The sequence below is a fragment of the Bos javanicus genome, chromosome 2 (assembly GCF_032452875.1).
Source record: "Bos javanicus breed banteng chromosome 2, ARS-OSU_banteng_1.0, whole genome shotgun sequence".
NCBI lineage: Eukaryota > Metazoa > Chordata > Mammalia > Artiodactyla > Bovidae > Bos > Bos javanicus.
The window spans coordinates 126458245-126470870 of record NC_083869.1 but is presented as its reverse complement, the minus strand read 5'-3'; the positions used below and the strand labels follow the sequence as shown (position 1 = coordinate 126470870).

General features: G+C 42.8%; 1 long non-coding RNA gene across 1 annotated transcript; it reads right to left on the bottom strand.

Annotated features, from left to right (window-relative positions):
* Positions 1-1517: 1517 nt before the first annotated feature.
* Positions 1518-11255, bottom strand: LOC133232530 (uncharacterized). The gene is made up of 3 exons (XR_009731395.1): positions 10631-11255; positions 5089-5138; positions 1518-2514 (listed from the first exon to the last, which is right to left on the bottom strand). It is a non-coding gene; the product is annotated as an uncharacterized LOC133232530 (long non-coding RNA).
* Between the last annotated feature and the right edge of the window lie 1371 nt (positions 11256-12626).

Here is a 12626-nt window from a genome sequence, read left to right as displayed (position 1 = left end):
TCCAAAGTACTTGAATAGGCAAAGAGTGGGGAGGGAATTCCAAGGAAGGAATTCCAAGGAAGGGGAACTGTCAGCAAGAGCATGTAGCATTGCTGTTTGGAAGAAAATTAGGAAACATGCATAGTTTCTGTCTCTAAATTTTGGTAATTAGGGCAGTAATGTCAAAGATCAGATGGACTATCTAAGGTTGAATGAGCTGGCAATATTCCCTCATCTATTTTCTAAAAGAATTTGTGGAAGATAGATCTTACTTCTTCCTTAAATGTTTGATAGAATTTTCCAGTGAACCATCTGGGTCTAGAGCTTTCTTTAAGAAAGATATTTATTAACAAATTTGATTTCTTTAAGAGATATAGGGCAATTTGCATTTTCTACTTCATCTTGTGTCAATTTTAGTAAGCTGTGTTACAGGTAATATCTTGAATGCTAAACTGAATCTTATTTTCTTAATGAACTGTATTTGGGAGTCACTAAAGTTTTTTATGCAAAAGAGTAAAATTTGGGAAGTAAAAGTTTGGGGAAAAGGTCAGAGAAAGGGGAGAAACTGACAGTAGACTTGTACATAGACGTGAGAAATAAGTGACAAGGGTCCTGATTGGGTGGTTTGGGGAATAAGGGGAAAGAACCTGAGCAATAAGTGACAAGGGTCCTGATTGGGTGGTTTTGGAAATAAGGGGAAAGAACCAAATTCCAGTAATATAACCACTTCTTTATCTATCTCTTTTTGCCTGAACTGGGTATTGATAAATTTTAGAACTTAATGGAACATTGTGCTGCTTCTAGCATCTACTCTGCCCTAGATGGAAAGCATTCCTTGTACCAGAGCCCACTGTAGAAAGGTATAATGTTTCTGCTGTGATTTAGACTTCCAGCCTCTAAGACTTAGGCCTTAGGAACTGATGCCAGTTTTAAGTTTAACTTCACAACTAGCTTTTCCAATATACTGTTGTTATTTCTCTTTTTTATTTGACAGATGTGGTTTCACAGGGCATCTAGAGGTTGCTTAAATTCTGTAAGTAAGTACTATGCTGTAGCTATTTTCCTAATTTGGGAACTGAAATGGCAGCTATGATAGAGGGAAGAAACATGGGATTTAGAGTCAAAAGACCTGAGTTTTAACACTGTGGGACCTATGACAAGGCACCTAGTTTCTCTGGATCTTAGCACCCTTATGTGTATACTGAACATAATGCCAGTTTTGCACATATCACAATTTGTTCCGAGAACCAAATGAGGAACTGTTTTTCATCTTTTAAAAACAAGCAATCTATTTAATTTCGATGTCTAATTGTTTATGTGAGTAATGTTTTTTTAAGTAATTAATTAATATAAATGGGATCTCTCAGCTCAAAATTACAAAAAACTTTGTTGGTTTGTTTGGTTTTAGGATGGTCTTCCATGCCTTTAAGTGATTACGGTAGTACTGTTAAGCTTTCAGAAATTTCTTTTTTTTTTTTTTTGCTTTTCAATAGAAAATCTTCAACTAAGCCTTAGAAGACTTCACAGATGAGGACTGAATAACTTTCAAGGGGGAAGTTATTGTGCATTTAGCAAAGGCACTAGTGTTTGATCAGACTTTGCAAGACCTAACTCTTAACCTATAATCTTAGAGGTATTAAACCAGTTATTGGGAATTTTCTTTTTGCAGATATCTACATGGCTTGGAGAAGGCAATGGCAACCTACTCCAGTACTCTTGCCTGGACAATCCCATGAATGGAGGAGCCTGGTGGGCTGCAGTCCATGGAGTCGCTAAGAGTTGGACACGACTGAGCGTCTTCACTTTCACTTTTCACTTTCATGCATTGGAGAAGGAAACGGCAACCCACTCCAGTGTTCTTGCCTGGAGAATCCCAGGGACAGGGGAGCCTGGTGGGCTGCCGTCTATGGGGTCGCACAGAGTCAGACACGACTAAAGCGACTTAGCAGCAGCAGCAGCAGCACATGTCTTGCTTCCTCACTTCCTTTAGGTCTTTACTCCAGTGATATCCTCTCAGAACTTTCTTGTCCATTCAGTTTAAAATTTAAAGTTTCCCCCAGCACTTCTCATTTCCATTCTCTGCTTAATTTGTTCTCCACAGCATTCATCATTTAATGTATAACATGATTATTTATTTAGTTTATATGTTGCCCTTCACAAACCCTGTTCATGAATTTGAGCAAACTCCAGGAGATAGTGGAGGACAGAGGAGCCTGGCATGCTGCAGGCCATGGAGTCACAAAGAGTGAGACACAACTTGGCAACTGAACAACAACCTCCATGAATTTTATCTGTTTATTGTTGTATCTCGAGAAAATAGGACAGTCCTTGGGACATAATAGGCACCCAATAAATATTTGTTGGATGAATAAAAGAAGACTTCAAGGGTTTTCTCTTTTGCATTTAATAGAGTAAGAATGTGAAAAATCCAGAAGATGCTCTTTTGACAAAACAGTAATGGGACTCTGACTCAGATGCGTCTTCTAACACCATCCACAGCAGACGATCATGTCCACATTTAAACTGTTTTCAGCTCTGGGAAAAACAATTGTAAACTTCTATGGTCACTGTTTACTTTATTGAAAATTGTAGAATTCAGGAAGAAGCAGAGGGGCGCCCAGGGGGTCATCTTTCTAAGAAAATGCTCACCCAAATCTTGGGCTCTGGCAGTTTGCCTGTCAAGTAAGTTTAGGAATCATTAAGATAATCTCCTCCTCTTACTTCCAGAGGATTCCCTCTGAAATACTAGTATCCCAGGGGGATCACAGCTTAATCCTTCATCATTTAACACTTGAGTTGGATTTAGTATATGGGGTGAGGACTGAGGAGGAAGATACATTTTACCAATTTTGTAGTTGTGCCTGGAGTGTTTTTTCACATACGAAAGTCCCGTTGCCCCTAAATATTACTTTACAGATAAATACTATAGATTGTAACTGATTGAACAGAATGGGAAATGAAGATGGGAATGTTTCTAATCAGCTACAATTCCATGAATTCAATCAACCCAATCTCTATAATTGTAATTACAAAGAGATCATAAGGTGGAGAGATTTGAATTCCAAATATACCAAACTGAAGCCAGCAAAGGTAAACCAGATTCTCTGCCTCCAAACCTGTGCCCTGAGGTATACATTTGGTAGTGGGAGTGCCCATCAATTAGGTCATCGTGTGATAAAAATAACTGCATATATTGTAGTTTATACCCAGATGTTCATAGTCAAGTTGAGTGACTCCTATGTCATGTGCTGTGAGCAGTGATCTCTAACTACAGTCAAGGGCTGACTAACATACAGACTTCCGGGTCTCATTGGAGACCTAACAAAACAGAAAGTCAGGGAGGGTACAACTTGATAATTTGTGTTTGTAAATAAGCACTGATGACTATCATGGATGGCCATGTTGGGATACCAAGGAAGTAAATGATATGGGCCCTGGCTTTTGGAACTTTACAGTTTACTTGGAAAATTAGAACTGAGATAAGAAATAAGTGAATATGGTTTCATCAGAGTGGTTAACATGTGGTACTTTAAATAAACATGTGGTACTTTATATAAACGTTACCAATGTGAAGACAGAGGGGAGAAGTTAGTGGTGGGGAAGATTGAATGGGGGAAGTAAAACCTTGGTGGGCCTTGAGGTTTGAACAGGATTTAAATAAAGGGGAGAGGAGCATGTAGGAGAAATATCAGTAGGGAATTGAACAAAGGTTTTGAACTGTGGTGTTGGAGAAGACTCTAGAGAGTCCCTTGGACTGCAAAGAGATCCAATTAGTCCATTCTAAAGGAGATCAGCCCTGAGTGTTCTTTGGAAGGAATGATGCTAATGCTGAAACTCCAGTACTTCGGCCACCTCATGCGAAGAGTTGACTCATTGGAAAAGACTCTGATGCTGGGAGGGATTGGAGGCAGGAGGAAAAGGGGACGACAGAGGATGAGATGGCTGGACGGCATCACCAACTCCATGGACATGAGTTTGAGTGAACTCCAGGAGATGGTGATGGACAGGGAGGCCTGGCGTGCTGCGATTCATGGGGTCACAAAGTTGGACACGACTGAGTGACTGATCTGATCTGATCAAAGGCAGGAACATAGCAATGTGTCTTCAGAACATTGAGGCTGGCCAAATTAGGAAATGCACTATGAGGAAGAGTTAGAAATAGGGATTGATGGGTAGGTGAGATCGGATTGTAGAAAGTCTTGGATGTCAGGCAGAAGAGTTTAACTTCCCTGAGATGGAAAAACTGGGAGTAAAAATCAAACCGCCAGCTGAGCAAAATCCACTCTGAGTTGCAGAAAGGGAATGGGTTCTGGTGGATATTCCCTCTCTGCCTCTTAATTCTAAGATTCTTTCCAGCAAGGGCAAGCTTTCAGAGGAATCTGGGAAACTTGTGTCTTTCATCTCACCCAACCCTCTAATACAAATCTTTTCAATCTCTGATATAAATTTGCCTCTTCCTTTTGAAATCAGCCAGAAAGTTCCCAGGGAACCTGAAAGCCACTTTACAATTTAAAGCAATCCTTACTTCTAACGCTAGAAGCCCATCTGGGTCTGTCTGTAACCCTAAATTCTGAACATATATTGGTCTGGAAATTCCCCGTAACTCAGGAAGCATTTTACCTACCCCGAGTATGAATGTTTTGCTCCCAATTCTCCTGGTGAAAAGAGGTGTGAACTGTGATCCTATAGAAAACCATTGTGAAGATAGGAGGGCACAGGCGGTATGGTATGTACCTAAGAAGGTAAGCTTTCTTCTCCCTTTGTGTTTCTTTGCTCACTACTGAAAGAGAAGTTTCAGAAGGCAAGCCAGAGAGCCAAGCTCCTGGGTGACTGAGGATTTTCTGGTTTCAAATTAAACAGAAAACTAAATTAGCAAATTAATTGTTGGATGTGTTTTCCTGGGCCCTTCATCAGCTGCTGCAGGACCAGTAGCCAATCAAAGAAGACTTTTGGCTACTCTGAAGAGGGGGCAGGGTTCAGAATCAGGTTCTGCTAGCTACCAAGTGTCAGACATGTTAATTTTAAATTACTTTTGTACAGCTTGGTGTCAAAATGATTAAAGCATGAAGAGAAAAACAGAACCAAAGGAGAGAGAAGGAAATCATTTACCTTGTATTTGGAGCAAGGACACTTGCAATTCCATTTCAGCTGACTTTCTCCTGTAAGTTACACAAATTGTAAGTTTTATGCCCTTTAGTGACCACCTAAGATGGGACGGTTATGCAGTGGTCGTGGCTCTTCATTCCCTTTGTATAATATCACTATCTCTACATGGCAGAATCTGTATCACAGATATTAATATGGTCACACTTTTTTCCCTGCTTCCCCAATAAAATTTATTCTGTTAATATATTAGGCACTCTGTGTCAGGCATTGTCCTAACTATATTTTACATGTAATTATATAACCCTCAACAACAATGCCATGAGGTGGATGTTATTATTATTTCCATTCTACAGAGAAGAAAACTATGGCTTAGAAAGGTAAAGTCATTTGCTCTAGTTGCTCCTCTAGCAGAGGCAGAGCTGAGTTTCTAGTCCTAGTTTTGCCCTACTCCACAGCAGTCTTGTCTCCTTTCCATTTTCCCCTTTTGGTAGGAGGAAAAAGAATCTAAATAAGTCTGATTGCTAAGACAGCTTCATTGAACCTTTTAACGGTCATGTATGTTTATTTGTTTGAAGATGTAGCTGAGATGAGCCTTATTCTCCATGAAATAGCCTCATCTTTACCATACTGCTTTCCTGGGGTAAGCAAGTAACCAGCTCGCTGGTGGGCTTGTCTTTGTTTCTGTCTCCAGCTTTCCCAGTCAGTTTCATGGGCTTCATGACACATTTTGCTCAAAATGAGCCGTCTCATCGGACTCTTGCATGTGAAATTTAAGGCTGACCTAGCTGCTATTGTTTTTCAACCATCAACACAAAGCTGTACTGCTTGATTTCTCTCATCTGCCAGATTTTATTAATTTTACTTTATCCACCCTTCCTACAGTCACCCCACATTATCTTACTGCATTGACTGCAGTGTAATGCTACAATTCAATTTTAAGATCCTGGCGGTATAGAATTCACCATCCTGCTCCCTGGGTGTTACTAAATAAGTTTTAGTTGCACCAAAATCTCCTAAAGGTGCCAACTGATACCCAAGCCACCATTCAGGATAGTATTGATAATGCTAAAGAAGTGATCTATAAACACAACTCTTAAATAGTCGCCCACTGATAAATTTAGAAATCCTGGCTCTTAGAACTTCAGGGATGTTATTATCAGCTGACTTTTAGTGAGTGCTTTCACATCACTATGTGCTAAGTGTTTTTCAACAAACTACTGAAGTATGTAATATTGTTTTCCCCCTTTTTTACAGTGACCAGGTGAATGGCAGCAAGGATGAAAGGCACCTCAATACTACATGGTCCAGCCTCCACATATATTTTGAATACTTCTAGTGATGGATGTGGAGCTTGTTACATTCTAAGACAATCTATTTCATATTTGCGTGACTTCTTCCATATTCTGAGCTAGTGTGTGTCTCTAAAGCTCCTAAATCATCAGTTTTAGAATCTTAGAGCCTCTCAGGACAAGTCTTAATTCTTTTTTTCACACAATAGCTCTTCAGGTATTTCAAGATGGCTCTACCATCACTTATGAATTCTTCAACTCTTCCTACTAAGCCTGGATTTCAAGTCTCCTCACCATCTTGGTTGGTTGCTCTCTTTATTACATTCCTTTAAAAGTGAGCACGTTACCTAGATGAGGTCTAACATAGAATGAAGTGGAGCTCTCTCCTTGTTCCAGATGCTGTATTTCTATTAATCCAGCCTAAAATTGTATTTAATTCATCTGAAGCCCCACTTGCTGAAAAAAACCAACCTGACACCCCGCCACCCTTCTTTGTTCTGTACTTGATTTTCACGTTTATGCTCCTTTTCTAGTTCTCTTGTAACACATGCACACGATTCAATTCTTTTCTGCATGACCTTGATCCTCATTCTTTGCTCTGTCAGACTGATCTCTCCCTGTGCACATATGTTACATTTATTTTCTCTCAGCTTCTATCACCTTATCTCTTCCCACTTCATCTCCTGGTTTCTACCTATTTCAACATCAGAGAATCCAAATCACTTTTAACCATCTTGCTTCTTTCTGAATCTGGTGAGGTTGGATGTGTCTGTCCCGGTTAACATTTACAATGCATATGCTGACAGTTTGAGGCTAGCTTCCAGGAGAGTAATCTGATTTGGGAATGCTTTTCCTAAGCAGATCTCAACAGATTTCACTTTACTGGAGTTCCAGAGGAAAAAGCATAACCCTAGACTTGGTCATACAGGGGACATTCTGAAGACAAAAGATGGTGAATTAATGAATGATGACTTTTCATTTTATGGACAGTCAAACTGACAACCAGCTTGGGTGATGAGAAGCACAATGGAAACAGTCTGGGTTTAAAACCTAGTTCTGTAGGTTCCAGCCTGGGTTGTGCCAGTTACTTAACTTCTTTGTCTCAATTTCATCCTCTGTAAAATAATAGCAACAATTGTACCCACTTCTCATAGGCCTGCAGTAAGGAGTTAGTTCATATGAAGAGCTTAGAAGTGCCTATCTCACACATAGTAAAGGACAAATATTATTATTCCTGGAAAATAAAGGTAGAACAGAAAAGAGATTATTCCTCCTAGGTACTTAGGTTTTCTGCGTCCATCTTTACAAACCTTAATTCACTGAGCCTTAGTATTGAGGTTTTGGCTTTATAAGGAAGCAGACACTCAGAAAGAAGCTCAAGAGTCATTTGTGAATGAATGCCCTTCAATCTGGGGCTGGGGAGAAGCAGGGTAGAATTGTTATTTAAGAGAGAGTAAAGGCTAGAAGAATTATAATCTATCAGGCAGAAGATCTGGCATGCCCTCTTCCTTTTTTCCCGGTTGAAACAAACCAACCAACCTACTTTCAAAAATGAGTAAATGTAGATCTCATCAAGGGCTGTGGAGCTACAGATCTTCCAAAGAATTAAATGGTTTATAATGGTCAACTTTTTGTGTTTTTAAAATCTCTGGATTAAAAAAAAAATGAACACACGACTTCCTGCCCACCCCTCCCCCCAACCCCCCTTTTTAGTCTTGGTCATATAGCAGTTTAGCACAGAATTCTACAAAAAGTCAAAGGTTCCACAGAAAGTTACGTTTGGTCATGTTGTATGGTCTACAGTGTAGACTACACTAACAGAAGAAATTAGTTTAGTTTGTGTCAAATCATGTTAAAATACAACATTAAATAAATGCAAAGAGCCCAGAACAAAGAAAGTGATTAAGCTGGTTTAACTGCATTCAACCCACTATGCTAAATCCCCGTAGGGGGCTCTAGATAAACAACAAATTTAGTTTCTTGGCCTAAATCCTTTTCTTCAAAGAAGAAATTTTTCTTGTGAGTATCTCTGATAAATTTGTTTTCATCTTCTTCATTTCTTAGTCTCTAGGGAAGCTAGGGTGAAAAGAATCTATCTGATTGGGCTGCATTTTTGGAAGAGATGTACTGTGAAGAATGGAATAGAAAGCGATGGGTTACACAGCTAAAGAGGCGTTGGAGGAACTGAGGCATGGGTGAAGTGTGATTGTTCAGCCCCAGAAAAAGGCCAGCTAGTGACACCCGGAATAGGATTTTATCAGGCAGTGAATCAAGTAAGGCTGCGAGGGAGATAATAAGGTGTAATTATAGCAGTGCTGTTAGTGCCTGTTCATGGGGTCTGGCAGCAATTTGGTTGAACACCCCTCATTTTGAGAAATTTGTAATTTGGCAGTAAGAATTCTTGCCTTAAAATTTGGCACAAACCTTCACAGTTTAATATTGCAAAATCTGGGAAATGTTGAAATGTGGCTGCTATTCTAATTGAACTTTTTCAAGCTTTTTCGAATTGGTTTTTTTCCTGTTGGATTCAGAAACAAACGCCTCTCTTTCAAAAAGTTCACTAAGGTTTTTTTAAACCACAAACTCCTGTACGCTTACAAGCAGATGTACTGCTGTAATAAATTCTCATGACTTTAAATCTTTGTGTACATACAGAGGGGGGAAAAAGCTTTCACTTGAAAAACCCGAGTTCCTTCTGTTAGTAGCCCTTTAAAAATTCCCCACAATCAGTATTTTGTTTAATTTCCTTTGAGTCAGAGCGGTGCAACGTGGTGTTGCTCTTGGTTTTATGAACCGACTGCTTCCCCGAAGCTTATTCCCCGTTGTTTTAAAGTAGAAGGGAGGTCACCGGGCTGTAGTGAAATGTGGCCAACTCCGCCTGGGACCAAGCTGGCCCAACGGGCTTCTCTAAAGTAACTGGAAGTTTTCTGACAGGAAACCGGTCAGTTCTTATAAGCGTCGGCTCGGGTTCCCACGGCCCCGGCAGCTGCAGCTCCCCCGACGCCCCTCTCGGGGCCGGGCAGGAGCGCGGGGTGCGGGGCGCTGTGGGCGGCAGGGGGCAGCAGCGGGAACCCGTTGTTCTCCAGACAGGGGGTGGGGCGGGAAGCTGCCCCCCCACCCCGTTTCCGTGCCCCGCGCTCTCCCCTCCCCCTCTCGCGCCTTGCCTAGCCTTGCCTTCCCTCCCCTGCCCGCGGGGAGGAGGGCGGGGGTGCGGAGCCCTCCCCCGGGACAGGGGGCGTGTGCGTCCCCTCCGCTCCCCTCCCCCCGGCCGGGCTCTCCTGGCTCCCCGAGGCGGGAGTTTCCAGGAAGAGCTCAGAGCGCGGTCGCACCACCGAGCGCACGGAGACGTCAAGTAGTCCCTGAGAGCGACCTGATTCAGAGAATTCTAGCTGCCAGATGCTGTCGGGAGTTGGAACTCCGAAAAGATTGGGAACAGCCCTCTGGCCTGGGGAGCTCTGGGAAAGAGGTCGGAGGTCCCACTTTCCATTCCTGGAGAAATATGTGTAGTGGAGGCGGAACGAGTTCCGGCGGAGGGCTCGGACGCGCCGGGTGGAGTGAAGCGCCGCGCGGTCGAAGCGCTCACAGAGTTAAAGTGGGCGGGAAAACCCGGAGCGGACTCTCCCTGACACGCCTAGGACCTCCCTCCCCACTCTTCTTGGGGGAGGGGAACGAAAAAAGAAGAGGCAGAAACGTGTTCCCTTTCTCTGCTTCCTAAATGCCTAGTGAAGAAACAAGTGGCGACTCGCCACTTCGAGAAATGCGCTGCAGGACCTTCAGGTCCCGGCGGGGAGGGATCGTGTGGCTCCTCCTCCAGTAACGTCCGCACCGTCGGCGCTGGGCGCGCGGTCAGAAACCCAGGCCCGAGACCTGGAGGAGCTAGGCGCGCGCATGCGTGCGGTGGGCACGCGCTTCCCGCCCCTTTCTTGAGCGCGTTCTCTTCCCCCCTCCCCCCGCGTTCCTCAGCCGCCACCTCAGAGCTTCCCCCCGCACCCAGCCCTCTCTTTTCGGGGGAGGTGGCCCATCTTGCCCGTCGACTGACTAACCCCTTCACCCCAGCTTCGCCCCGCCTCCCCTGAGCTTCGGTACGAACTCTGCAGCTAGGGCTCAGCTTTCACATTCCCGCCTCCGCCTTCTATCTCCCCTCCCAACCCTTAAGCACTTCCTGCAAACTACCCTGTTCTTGCTCCTTTCGGCGCCGCCTCCTCCCAGCCCTAACTGGATGGCTGCGTTCATGTTGGTGGGGCTCTGGGTAGTACCTTGTATTCCTCCTGCAGGCGATGGCTGCTCCATTTTACAGATGAGGAAGTTAAAGTCCAGAGCTCCGACGAGCTGGACTCTAAAGGCTCCTTGTTGTTGTACAGTCGCTAAGTCGTGTACGACTCTCTGACCCGGTGGCCCGTAGCACGTCAGGCTGCTAAGTCGTTTAACTATCTCCGGAGTTTTCTCAAACTCCTATCCATTGAGTGGGTGACGCTCTCTAACTACCTGACAGAATGTGGTCCGGTGGAGGAGGGAATGGCAAACCACGCCAGTATTCTTGCCAGGAGACTCCCATGTACAGTATGAAAAGGCTCCTTTTGAGTTGTCCCCAAAAGCAAACACTGTAACTGGCTTTGGAAAGAGAAACCCTTGACTTGCTACAATTTAAGCAACCTTGGAAAGCCAGTCCCAGTCTTTTGGCACCCTCAATCCTTCAGGCCAAACCATCGAGCCCAGTTGGCAAACACCATAGAAACAATTTATCCCAAATCAACTATGTAGCGACCTCTAAATTAGAAAAAGAGTCAATTGGTGACTTTAGAGGTTATGTATAGGCTATTTATTCAATGTGAAGTCGTTTTTAAAAGCACTGTGTAATATTTTCTCTTAGATGTTGTAATTCTCGTATTCCTTCCCCAATTTGAGATCATGTTTTTGGTTTTGAAAACATTTTGACATAATTTGTCTCCCAGTAACAACAACAACAACAAACTTTTCCTTTTTGTTAGTATCAGTGTTAATCGCACAGTCACGTCCGACTGTTTGCAACCCCGTGGACTGTAGCCCAGGCTCCTCTAGTTCATGGGATTCTCCAGGCGAGAATACTGGAGTGCGTTCCCATTTCCTCCGCCAGGGGATCTTCCGCACCCAGGGACTGAACCTGGGTCTCCTGTATTTCAGGCAGTGTTTACCTTCTTAGACACCACAGAACCGCTTTGTTAGTATGGTTGATTATTATTCCTAAATTCCACACCTTAATCCCTAAAGTCAATTCTTCCCTGGGCTTCAGCTCCAGTTAAAAGTTATCTCCAGTAGGTGAGAGGTTTGCAAAAGACGTCATAGAGAATCTTGAGGCACTGCGTCTCTAAACTTTTTGCGTATCACAAACTTTAAAGCTGTAAGTGGAAATTAAAGGAAAAGACTTGTGTAATTTTATGTATATCAAGAGATTCATTATTTCAGATTCAAATGTTTTGAGATTCTCATTCCAAGCATTGTAAATATGGGTCTGTTTTGTTTTGTTAATTTATTTTCTTTATTGGCTATGCTGGGTCTTCCTTGCTGGTGGCTTTCTCTAGTTGCTGCATGCAGGAGCTACTCTTTGTTGACATGTGCAGACTTATTGTGGTGGCTTCTCTTGTTTCAGAGCACAGAATTTAGGTGCTTGGGCTTCAGTAGTTGCAGCACACGGGCTCAGTAGTTGTGGTGCATGAGCTAAGTTGCTCTGTGGTGTGTGGGATCTTCTTGGACTGGGGATGGAATACATGTACCCTGCATTGGCCCCCTGCATTGGCAGGCAGATTCTTGTCCATTGAGCCACCAGAAAAGTCACTGGTGGGACTTTCTTTTAAATGACTGTTTTATCACTATTTCCTTCTATTGCAAGTATTTCTAAATTACTTATTGGACTGATGTCTTCTAAGCATAATGATGGTCTGAAGAACCAGTCCAGATTGTTTCAAGGCAGTTTTTTAAGTTGACTGAATGTTGCATGATAAACTTTCTGAACATTTGTTCAGTAAATAAATGTTTTCTATGCGTAAAGCACTGTATTAGGTCTTTTGTGAGAGATAAAGTTGACAAGCTAGGGAGGGCTGTTCTTAAGAAGCAATGTAAGTGGAGATAAAATTCTCTACCATAGGCTCAAATCAGTAAAAATTCGTTGTTATTTCTAGGTTGATTTTTTTTTTTTTTAATCACTTAAGTTATATTGATTTGAGGTTTCCAAGAAATTTCCCCCATGTTCATGTGCAGTTCTCAGGTTCTGGAGAG